Here is a 12228-nt window from a genome sequence, read left to right as displayed (position 1 = left end):
CAATGAAATTTATTTAGATAGATAACAAAGAAGGACTGGATTTTGGAGAAGATAATATGTATTTTCTTTTCTATGCATTTTGAGTCTGTAACACATTCGTGGAAAGAAATACTTCAGTTGGTATTTGCTTTTGCTGCATAGACAAGAAATGAGGAATTGAGAGAATGATTTGGAATTCTATCACAAATGTGATAGTTAAACCATACTAATGTAAGAAAAGTACAGGGAAAGAAAAGGGCCAATGAGTAAATATTGGGTACTGAGCATGGAGCCCCAGGGCACAGCAAATGGTCAATATACAGAGGGTGCCAAAACAAGTACCAACATTTTAAGAAAGGAAAAAAAAAAACTGTATTAAAATTATAATACTCAATGTATACCAATAAAAAAAGATGAATACAAGTCATGTGTATACATTTTAGCGCCTCCCCCTACATTTGTTAATTCAATAAGTGAGTACTAGAACCACTGAATGTTACTATTACTACTACTATCTCTATTGCAATTCTACTTCCTACCCCTACTGCCCCTGCTGCTATTATCACTACTAGCATGTTCAATTCAATTTTCAAGTATGAAATTAGTTTTTCTCTGTGTATTTCCTTTTTCCTTTTTTTCATTTTTCACTTGAAAGAAGCGTTATTTTCCCTCCCTGAGCCTATATCTTTGTAGAAGAAAACCAATTTCAGGACAGACGTAAGAGGCATACAATAATAATTCTCCAGACACGCCTGCTGGGTTATCTTCCTCTCCCCCAAAGTAGGAAGTACCAGGACTAGGGAAAAGGAGTGAGACCATACAGACCCACTGGTCTCTAGTCACTGGGGGCTAACCCTACTCACAAAAAAGATTTGACATTTTCTACACAACAGAAATGATTGTGGTCATATCTAGTATCACTCGAATAAGATTGGGAGCACATGGAGAAACCTTTGCACATAAGCAAGGCAGAAATGAACCAAACCATAAGGCAAAGCAGCATGACTTCTCATGGCTTCAGGCTGTGGGGTATGGCATAGATGCCTGGGGTTGAATGATGGTGCTCTTGGTTATAAGATCTGTGACCTTGGGCAAGTTACATTTGACCTCTCTGTGCTTCAATTACTTTATGTATAAAATGTAGATAATGACTCATGGAATTATTATAAGAATTAAATGTGTCAATACACTGGGAGATGTTTTACTTTATGTTATTTATACATTTCCTTATTTATTCTCAGAAGAACTCTATGAGGGTCCCATTTCGTTCATCAAGACATAGGCTTAGAGGTGTGATGTAACTTAGTCAAGCTCATTCAGTTGATAAGTAAGAGGCATTATTATGTCCTTAGAGCATTTGAAACTAGAGGCATATTTAAAAAGGAAATGTAGGCACATAATGCAAAGAACCGTTAACGGTTGACTTCCCAAAAGTCCACCAAAAATAATTGTTTATCAAGCAAATCTAAGTTTATTATTAGACTTGTGCAGTAAGGGAGAACTCCACTTTGAAGAGTCTTAGTAGTACCTTGGGGGATGATATTTAAAGTGTGTTAGCACCTAGGCTGCATAATTTTAAGGTTGATCTTGACAAGTAGGGAACTGGTTGGGATTGGGCAGAGTTTGTAACCTAACATCTTTGGGCTGGTGATTACACTGAGGGAGTATCTTGAAGCAAGTATTGATGAGCAAGATGTTATTCATGATAAGTGAGCTATTAATTGGTTCACAATCTTATCTTCTAAGAACGGGTATTTTCTTAGAGCAAGTAGTTGGGATATTTTTGTTTAGCATTTTGCTCTTAGCATTCTTTAACACAGAGACAAGGAATTATGTTGGCTTCAGTTTTGAGAAGGAAAAAGCAAAACAACAAAAGGGGACCAGCTAAAAGAATGTCACTAAAGATCATCTGGGAGACTTATCTTGATTTATAAATGTTCAGCATGAAGATACTCACATACATTCAGACATAAAAACAAAGGCCTTATATCACATTTTCTTTTTTTATTGTAAGACTTTTTCTAAAGGTACAGGATATAAAAGTGATTTGAGTTTTGCTTTAATGTAAGAATCCAACTCGAACTGGAAGTTATAAAAATGAATGACATATAGAAACTGTCAATAGCAGAATTCTGAAAGCCAATTTAATGTTAACTTCTAAACTCCTACTATAAAAATTTCTCATTTTGAACCTATATTTCTTAATTTTGCATTTTTTATTCTCATTGTTGTCACTACATTCCCTATATCACATACAAATAATTTATTATCAGATATAACATCATTGAGGTTAATTGTATAATTAAATGCTTATCAAACACCCAATAAATAATTTCCTTTTTGAAAAACAGATAAATGAACTCAGTTGAGGAAATGGATAACAAATGTCCATTGATCACTCATGTCGCTGAAGCACAATGACTTATCTTCATGAATGCACAAATAGATTGGGCTTGCATTAATATGGGCAACCGATGGGGTTGAGAGGAATGAGGTGAAAGGGGGAGGGCCACATGTTTGATTCATCTGTGATGCAAAAAATTCTCCAGAGAAATTTGAAATTGTTGGGAGAGACTTGATAGATATAAAACAGTCCTGTGGTGCTTTTTTTAAAAAATAATTTACATAGTGAGCGTGTGTGTGTGTGTGTGTGTGTGTGTGTGTGTGTATTATGTTCAAAATACTGTCAGTTAAATATTGGGCTGAGAGGTAAGCAGAAATGAAGATTTATAACAAACAATATCTTCTTTCTAGGAATTTACTATCTAGTGAGATCCTTAAGTATGTGCACAAATAACATCCAGGTAAGGAACCTTGTGAAAAGGACTGAATGCATTGCTCAGACACAGAGCTCATTAGGAGTCCCAAGGCAGAGAAGCATCTCCCAATTATAGGTAATACTGGAAAGTTAGGAAATGTTGAGTAGGATTTCTGTAGAAGGTCCCTTCTTATGCTGTGTCCCAGCATTCAGAGTTTAATACTGTATTTCCAACAGTCTGCATACAGCAAATGTACTACATCTAGTACTGAAATTCCTCAGGATATAATAGTGGGGTAATAAAGGATAGTTCAGAGACTTTACCATCTAGTGGAAAAATGAATCAGTGAGCCACGTTATGTAAATATGAAATTGTCACTGGAATGTTGTTACAAAGAAGAGATGCACAGTGCCAGGGGGTATTGCTCACTAACCTCTTTTGGGAAGTTAAGAAAAGACATTACAAAACAAGTTCTGATGAATCTAAGATTTTAATGAAAAATAGAAATTAACTTGGCATAGATGGGGGAGGGTGGACAAGGAAAGATGACTCTATTCAGAGGAAGGGAATATGGTGAGTTTCGTAGACATGAGAAGTCCAACGTGACCTGGTCACAGGGAGCAAGAATGAAGATTGGACAACATCAGACTAGAAAGGTTATGGGCAGGATTGTTGGATTTAATTTAAGTCCAAGAGAAAGTATTTTAAGTAGATTTTGTGACCAGATTGACACTTCACAAGATTACTCTGGCTGTAAGTTAGATAATTGGTTGAAAAATGCTGTGAATGTAGGTCATTCCAGTTAGAAAACTGTAGTATCAGTCTAGGCAAGAGTACTGGACTGATGTGCTGCCAGTAAAGATGTAGGAAAGCAGCCTGCTTCAGGAGGTATTTAGGATGAGCAAGTGGCGGCTTTGATATGCGGTGCCTGTGGAGGAAAGGCATCTGTGATGACTCCTAAATTTATGGTTTGTCTAGCAGATAGTGGTGTTAACTTCAGTAGAGGGCCTGGATTGGAGAGAAGTAAGCAATGTGGTTTGAAAACACTGATATTCAGTATATTACAGACATTAATTGAATGTTTAATATAGTCACAGATGCCTTGCTTATCAAACTTGAAGATGGAAAAAAGTCTTAAAGGGCATGGAATGAAAACGTTTTTAAAAAACTTTTTTTAAAAATTAAGAATGTATACTGGTATCAAATATAGCAAGGTTAGTTTTAAAAGATAGACATACGGTAACGGCATTTACTTCAAAGCTATTTTTCTTAAAAGCAAATCAATAAAAATAAAATAGTGACTCTGACATCAAGTGTAAAATAAGGTAAATTTAAATGGGAAAATATGCAAATAACTATTGCATCAAAGAAAAGCCCATATAACTGTTTAAATTGGTTGTTCAGTTTTAATTTTTAATCTGTATCTGTGTTATTTTGTATGTGTCCATATTTTACTCCCAATTAAATGATTGTTTCATAGAAACCTCTACTTTAAAAATATTTTTTTTTGTTGTTAAAATTTCAGGATGTTTAAAATACTTGAAGTTAGGTATATAGTATTTGATATATTTGCTTTTTATTAGTTTCTAAAAATCATAGCTATATCCTTTCTTGAATTATAAGTGACAGATCATTTTCACTTGTGGATATTGCATCATGCGTATCTCCTCAGCATTGTTCAGCTAATAAAATTTTGTGATTCTGCTTGAAGGCTGGCCCCCAGCTTACTGGCAGCATTCACTGGTATTATTCCTAGAGTAGAATGTGATATACAAATAGCCTTATTAGAATAGACTTGTCCACCATCATTCTATGTTGGCTCAACATATGTATGGGTAATGTATTCCGTTGGACTAATGTGAAGGGTAAATATAACACTTGTTTTTTTTTTTCTTTTCTAATTCATAACTCAATCAATTATCACACTGAATTGACACTTAAAAATGATTACTGTTCAGGTGAGAACAAAGTTAGTCCCCGATGCAGATAAAAATGGGTATTTACCTACCTGGTATTAGATTAGAGAATCAGAGATGGGGTATGTATTATATTCTAGAATGCATGCGCTAAACATCTATCCTCTATCACATGTGTGTTTGAAATTCTATAGTCAGGAATTTCATTGTTGGAGCTAAAACTTAAACAATAGTGGTACCCTGCCATTGAAGATTCAATTTTCCTTTGTAAATTATTCAGATTTATTTAGCTATTATCAGTCATCAACAACACAATGTAAACCAAAACCCTGGAATTTGGAGGTACAAGCTAGAATCAATGCTCCAGAGTCGGGCTCCTCAGGCAGTATGCCAACGGCGATGTGAAAGTTCAGAAAACCCATGGAGCATATGAAAGAACTAGGGGACGAAGACCCTCAGAGCAGATGGGATAGAACCCTACTGTGACATTTGAGAAAGCTTTAAAAGGCCAAGTAGTGAGATCATAACTTTCCCTAAGCAGTATTGGAGTTGAATTGCAGCATAACAGCAATGAAATCTGCTAATGGGAATGTCTGGGGAGCTGTATTTTGCACCAAAATTTGTGTATCACATTCTTAACAATAATAACAAAAAAAACAGTATGATTTTTTTGTGTTTTCTTATTTTTCCTAAATGTAAGAGTGTCTGTCTAAGCCTAATTGCTCCAAAAAGGACTCTTTAAGTGTACAGTCATATAGCAGTTGCATGTCCACTCTGAATCTGAGAAGTTCAATCTTTTTATTCATTTCTCTCATCAGGAGTATGTGTCACTAGTATTTGACTGTGTTCTTGGAGATTGGCAAAACTTCACTGTTTCTTTTTTTTTTTTATAGAAAATATTGGGATTTACTATTCATAACAAATATATAGGTGTCTTAGATTTTCTTTATGATTTTGATACCTGTATTCACATTAGTATGTGAATCATAAATCATTATCTAAGACCCAATATTTAACTTTTAATATTTGTGTTACCATTTCTGTTTGGTCTCAATAAAGCCAAATTGACAAAAGACAGAAATTCTCCTACATCCACTGTTATACACAAATTATGTTATCAGTTATGAAGGTCAAAACTATATGCACAATACAAATCTATTTTCATAAAAATTACTTTGATTTATGAAATTATTTAATAAATAGAGTCTTTTACTTTACCTCCCAAAAAGGAAAGGCAGTGAAATGCTCTGCTGTGTGTTTAGTGCCATCAAAAAACACTAAGGCCAATTAACATGTAAATTTCCACCAAGTGACTATGAAATGTGGTCAAGACACACTGTACAAGTGCCAGTTTTACAGTAGCTGAACTAGCAAATTGCAGTGGGATGTTTGAATTAGAACAAGACACACATAATGAGAGGTGTTGGATCAGTAATGGTTAAGAAAATAGAATCTTCAGCCAGGCTTCTCTACTTGCTAGTTTGGCAAGTGATTTTACTTCTCCCTGCCTCAGTTTCCTCGTTGATAAGTTGGGGAATATAATAATACAGTCTTTATAGAATTGCGATGAATACTAAATAAGTTTGAAGTGTAACGTACCACAGCAGTGTCTGGAACGTTTAGGTAAGCCTGTAAGAAAGGTCACAGGTTGTTGTTACTAGTTGTAGAACAGGCATTCAAAAGGGTGAGCATCAGAACAGTTACCACTGTCCCCATGTTGTGAGCATGAATTTAATTTCAGCGAAGTGATACCATTGCAACATAAAATTAATGAGGCTGGTGTGAAAGTTGGTTTAATAATTTTGTTTATTAATATTTAAAAACATTACTGAGCTTCTTGAACCATGACTGATTTATGTTAACTGTGTAAGTTTTCATTAAGCAAACATAAAATTCTGTTTGTACATTGTTTTAGTTTCTGAGGTGGACAGAAAACAAACGGAGTTTAAACTTGGTTTTTGATTTTACATATGTTGTTTAAAAAATAATAAGAAAAAATTGTCTTATTGGAGAATCTGCTGAAATGTTCTTCTTTTAAAACAATCGCTACAATCTATAGTGAAATATTAGAAAGATACTCAATACAATGTATTTGGAGGCTGATTTAAAAATAGGAACACTGGACTAAGAATCATGTTACTTTGAGACCCAGGTGAATGACTGATTAACTACTTGACTTACATCAAATTCACTGAACCACTGTGCTTCAATTCCTTATCCACACATTGATATTTGAACTAAATAATCTTTGAGGCAGGGGATCACAAACTGTGGTTCTTTGACCACCTGCATCAGCATAATCTGAGTTACTTGGTAATTTAACAAGTCAAGCTCCTTTTAAAACATTCAGAATTAGAATAACAGGAGAATAAATACCGGAAAATGCATTTTGCTGTAGTTGAAACTTACATTGACTGATTTTTTTATTTTAAACTGCTTCTCTGAAAACTATTACAGCTCAATTTATGTTTCTCATTCAGTATTTCACAATACCAACTCCAGTTCAAAGCTTTCAATGAAGAGCAGTTTACTACCTCAGGAGGCAACCAATGAAATTTGGAGTCACCTCAAATTGTTTCATTTATTGAGCCAAAAATTGTGTTTCTATGATTTATATAATCATAGAAAGCAATTCCCACTTCAAGCATATTAAAGTGGAAATTACAATAATGGTAGCAAAGAGAATACTAATTAATATAAGGACAGTGTAACATTTTGAGTTCAGAGTGTTTATTCCAGACATCAATGCTATATTATAACTTTGGAATAGATATGTGTAGAGATGTACGAGTATATATTGCAAAGCCACCAGAACATTGGATTGTAAAAATAAAGGCATGAATCCTTTCTAAAAGTAAAGTGGAATTTACTTAGTGACATACACATAGTGTGGCAGGGAAGGAACTTGGCTATTTATAAAATGTGAGTAGCTAACATTTAGTGAATGCTATTTGAATTCAGTTTATGGTGCTGTTTGAATTCAGTTAATATAAGTTGTTTTAAACCTATACTAAATATTATGCAGTTTAGAGATTTATCCTAAATAATTAAGTGTGATATTTACTACTTGTTGTCAGCAAGACATTTCCTTTATCTTAGAAGACTTCTGGAATCTTCTTAAGGAGACACGTTTTAATGTATAGAATTTGAAGGCCCACGGTGAAGGTTATTAACATAACAGTAATACGTATGTTTGAGTATATTAGAAGAAAATTATTACTTATAAGTAGTACTAGCACTATATGTCATTACTGTCACTATTGGTACTTTATTTTCATAACACGTGTTTCTTTATCTTCAAAATATAAAATTGGATGAATTTAAACTACAGAATTAATTTATTTCAGGGAAAAATGAATTTTCAAGACAATACCTATATATATCTACATATTATTTAATTATATTAATTTTCTGTTTCATTCAACTTCATTTTAATAAATATCCTTTATGTCTCAAAAGAGTTATTAAAAACAATTCCATTGATGACCTTACATTTATTATTATTAGTAGTAGTAGTAGTATTTTTAAATAAATTTATACCCCTTTTACCCATTTCTCCCACCTCCTACCCCTGCCTTCGGCAAACACAAATCTGTGAGGTTGTTGTTGTTGTTGTTGTTGTTGTTGTTGTTGTTTTAGATTCAACATATAAGGGAGTTCATAGGGTATCTGGGTACCTGTCCTTCTCTGTCTGACTTATTTCTCTTAGCATAATAGCATAACGCCCTTTAGATCCATCCATGTTGTCTCAAATGGCAAGATTTCATTCTTTTATTTGGCTGAATAATATTCTGTTATGTGTGTATATCTATCATCTATCTATTGAATTCATTTTTTATCCATTCATCTATCAATGGACACTTAAGCTGTTTCATATCTTGGCTATTATAAATAATGCTGCATTGAACATGGGGGTGCATATATCTTTTGTAGTTAGTGCTTTAGTTTTTGGAATAACTACTCAAAAGTGCAATTTCTGGATCTTATGGTAGTTGTACTTTAATTTTTTGAGGAACCTCCTTGCTGTTTTCTATAATGGCTGTACCAATTGACTTTCCACTAACAATGCACAAGAGTTTCCTTTTCTCCACATCCTCGCCAATACTTATTATTTCTTGTCTTTTCGATAATAGACACTCTGACAGATGTGAGGTGATAACTCCTTGTGATATTGATTTGCATTTCCCTAATGATTAAGGATGTTGAAATCTTCAGTAGCTGTTGGCCATCGATATGTCTTCTTTGTCTATTCAGATCTTCAGCCCATCTTTAAATCACATTTTTTGTTTTTGAGTTGTAATGGTTCTTTATATTTTTTGGATATTAGTCTCTTATCAGATATATGATTTTGCCAGTATTTTTTTTTCCATTAGTTGGTTGCCTTTTCGTTTTTTCGATGGTTTCCTTTGCTGCGCAGAAGCCTTTTTGTATGATGTAGTATGAAGTCTAGACTATCTATTTACTTTTGTCGTTGTTGCTTTTGGTGTCAGATTTAAAAAATCATCACCAAGACCTATGGCAAGGGGCTTGCTGCCTATGTTTTCTTCTAGGAGTTTCATGGTTTCAGGTCTTACACTCAAGCCTTTAATCCATTTTGAGTTAATTTTTGTGTATGGTATAAGATAGTGGTTGAGATTCACTCTTTTGCATGTAGCTCTCCAGTTTTCCCAACTCCATTTGTTGAAAAGACAGTCCTTTCTCCATTGTATATTCTTTTTTTTTTTTTTTTTACACATATTGGCAAATCTCTTTAATGTTTTGCTTAACACAAGACAGCTGGATTTTTATATTTTTCTTCTGCATTCAGTTTGCTAAAATATCACACCTCATGTTGCCTCTGGAAAATTCCACTATGTGCTCTTAAACAATTGAGAGTGAAAAAGGCAAATAACGTCTTAGAATTATTACGAAAATAATTTTGACTCCATGGAACCTTTAAAAGCATCTCTGTGGAAGTTGGGCGAAGGGAGGGGTAAAGCGATATTTCTGGACCACACTCTGAGAATCGCTAGTTTATCCTTCGTCACAAATTAATTGGAAAAAAATAATATATATATTTCTAGGCTTTTTGTTCTGTTGATCTATTTTATGCCAATACCATATTGTTTTATTACAGTGACTTCATAATATATTTGAAAGTAGAGGGGATGACGCTTCCAACGCTCATCTTCTTTTTCAAGATTGCTTTGGATTTAGGGGATTTTGTGTGTGTGTGTGTGATTTCATACAAATTTTAGGATTATTTGTTCTAGTTCTTTGAAAAATGCCATTGGAATTTTGACAGGGAATAAAGGGAATTTTGAAAAGGAACTAAATCCAATATTGTCCCTGATATATAAATTTATATTGTTCAATGCAGTATTTGCAAAATTGAATCTTAATCAAGTCAGGAAAAAATGCTTATCAGCAATAGTCAATTTAATGGGCTATCTATCCAGGTACAACTCAGAATTATTTGCCCTTGCAGCAGGAACACTTTCCTACTATCAAACCTCCCCTCCATCCACAAGTGTAATTTCTCTCATTCCAAGGGAGAATAACTTAAAGAATGACCTCCATTATTGAAACATTCACTTCTCTGAAATCTGTGTGCTTCCCACATTCTATACCTAGGACTCTTGACCCACTGTAGTTGTTAGATGTCTCTAGACTATTGTAAATTCATATTTGAATGTTTATAAATTAGGATATGAAAATATTCTATGACAGCATAATCTTTGGATATAGTATGATGAATCATCAGTCTTAAAAGTGGGTCTTTTATTTCCATTTATTTTTTCCTGAAAACACTGTATAATAGCCATGCTATTATATATTGTGTTAGTTAATAAGATTTGTTTCTTATCAATGAAAATAGACCCAAAAAAGTAGACATTATAAGTAAAAGTCAAGGTTTTATTTATTCTTCTAAGTAATGTGTGTGTATTATAATTTATATCACATTTCAAGTAATAATATAACAAATCTTGTCTTTCACTCTTAGTGTAAATGATTTGGTGATACAATTGTTGAAAGATGATTGCAAAAATTAACCAAAGTAAAACATAACATCATATTTCACAAGAAATCTAGGCTTTTGGGAATTTGTTATAGTCATTAAGCTGGTAAGTATATGAGCAAAGATTAAACCCAGTTTTAAAACTCCTTGCATTTAAAACTCCTTTGTCAAATATATCAAACTAATTCTTCTTAATACTCTTTCTCAACTATAATATACTAACCCGTTTTGGATTATGTGAGTACTACTATCTTTGCCTTCTAAAAATGATGTCTTTATTTGTGACTCAAATAAAGCAATATTCTACTGAAAAAGTTGGCACATGAACACTCGCAGCAAGGTCTGAGATAATATCCCATAATCAAACATAGTTGCATTCCTTCAGCAAATTGATAATTAGACTGGGATTAGCATAGACTAAAAATAACAGCCCTTCCCATCAGTTTACAGTTTGTTTGACGATGAAATGAGTTTGCCAAAATCTCACCAAAATACTTTGAATTTCTAGGAATTTAAAAAATTCTAATACTGTGAATAATAGATCATGGTGGTAACCTAACATTCTACAAGTCTCCATTGTCCCTGAAAAATGAGTTTGCCTCCAGGGAGGAACTTTGACACTGGGGTGATTCCGGATGCTTCTTAGAATTCTATAAATAGTTGCACTTAATGGGCTGCGCCAAAACTCAAGGGAATTCTCTTTATATAGTGTCCTCCATATAATTTTATAAACACTATGTCTTAGTCCTAGGATTTTGATTTTTTTCTATCAAAGTAAAGTTATTTTTAACACAAGAAACATTTGATTTGCCCTAACATCTCTAGTGACTCTAACACAAAGGAAAAATGTTCATTATTATAGTACAGAGTGAAAAGAAGCCTGGAAAGTTCAAGTAAGTTAGACATGTTTCTATTGATTACAATACTACTGAGAGTAGAAAGGGATAGATAAAAGCCAGAAAGCTGGAATTAGTTTAAAATTATCTCTCCAAGGACTGAGCCCTTTTGGAGGAACCAGTGGATAAATTATAAGTTGTATTTTAATAACCTCCAAGCACAAAACTATGAATGTACCATATACATACACTCACACAGACACACACATACGGTGCCAAAAAGCTGTATGCACATTTTAAGACAGGAAAAAAATGCATTAAAATTATAATACTCAATATATACCGATAACAAAAAAATAAATACAAGTCATGTGTATACACTTTTTTGGGCACCGCCTATATATGTGTGTATACGTATATAGTGTGTGTGTGTGTGTGTGTGTGTGTGTGTTTGTTTTCTAAAAGAAAATGTAATTGCAGTGTTATGTATATACTTCTATTCTTTGGAAATATTTAGTAGATATTTAAGGAAAATTGCAAGAAATACCTCACAGTTGCCATAGTATCAGAGTCAATATGTTTCGAATGCAGTGAACTGAATCTCTTTTGGAAAAATAAGAAAAATATGTAACCATGGTATATTTATGGAACAGCACTGTCCAGTAGAACCTTCTGTGACAATGCAAACATGATAACCACTAGCCACATGTTGGTATTGAGGAATTGAAACATGGCTCCTG

Source organism: Rhinolophus hipposideros (genome assembly GCF_964194185.1).
Source record: "Rhinolophus hipposideros genome assembly, chromosome: 1".
NCBI classification, from domain to species: domain Eukaryota; kingdom Metazoa; phylum Chordata; class Mammalia; order Chiroptera; family Rhinolophidae; genus Rhinolophus; species Rhinolophus hipposideros.
Note: the sequence above shows the minus strand (reverse complement) of the source record.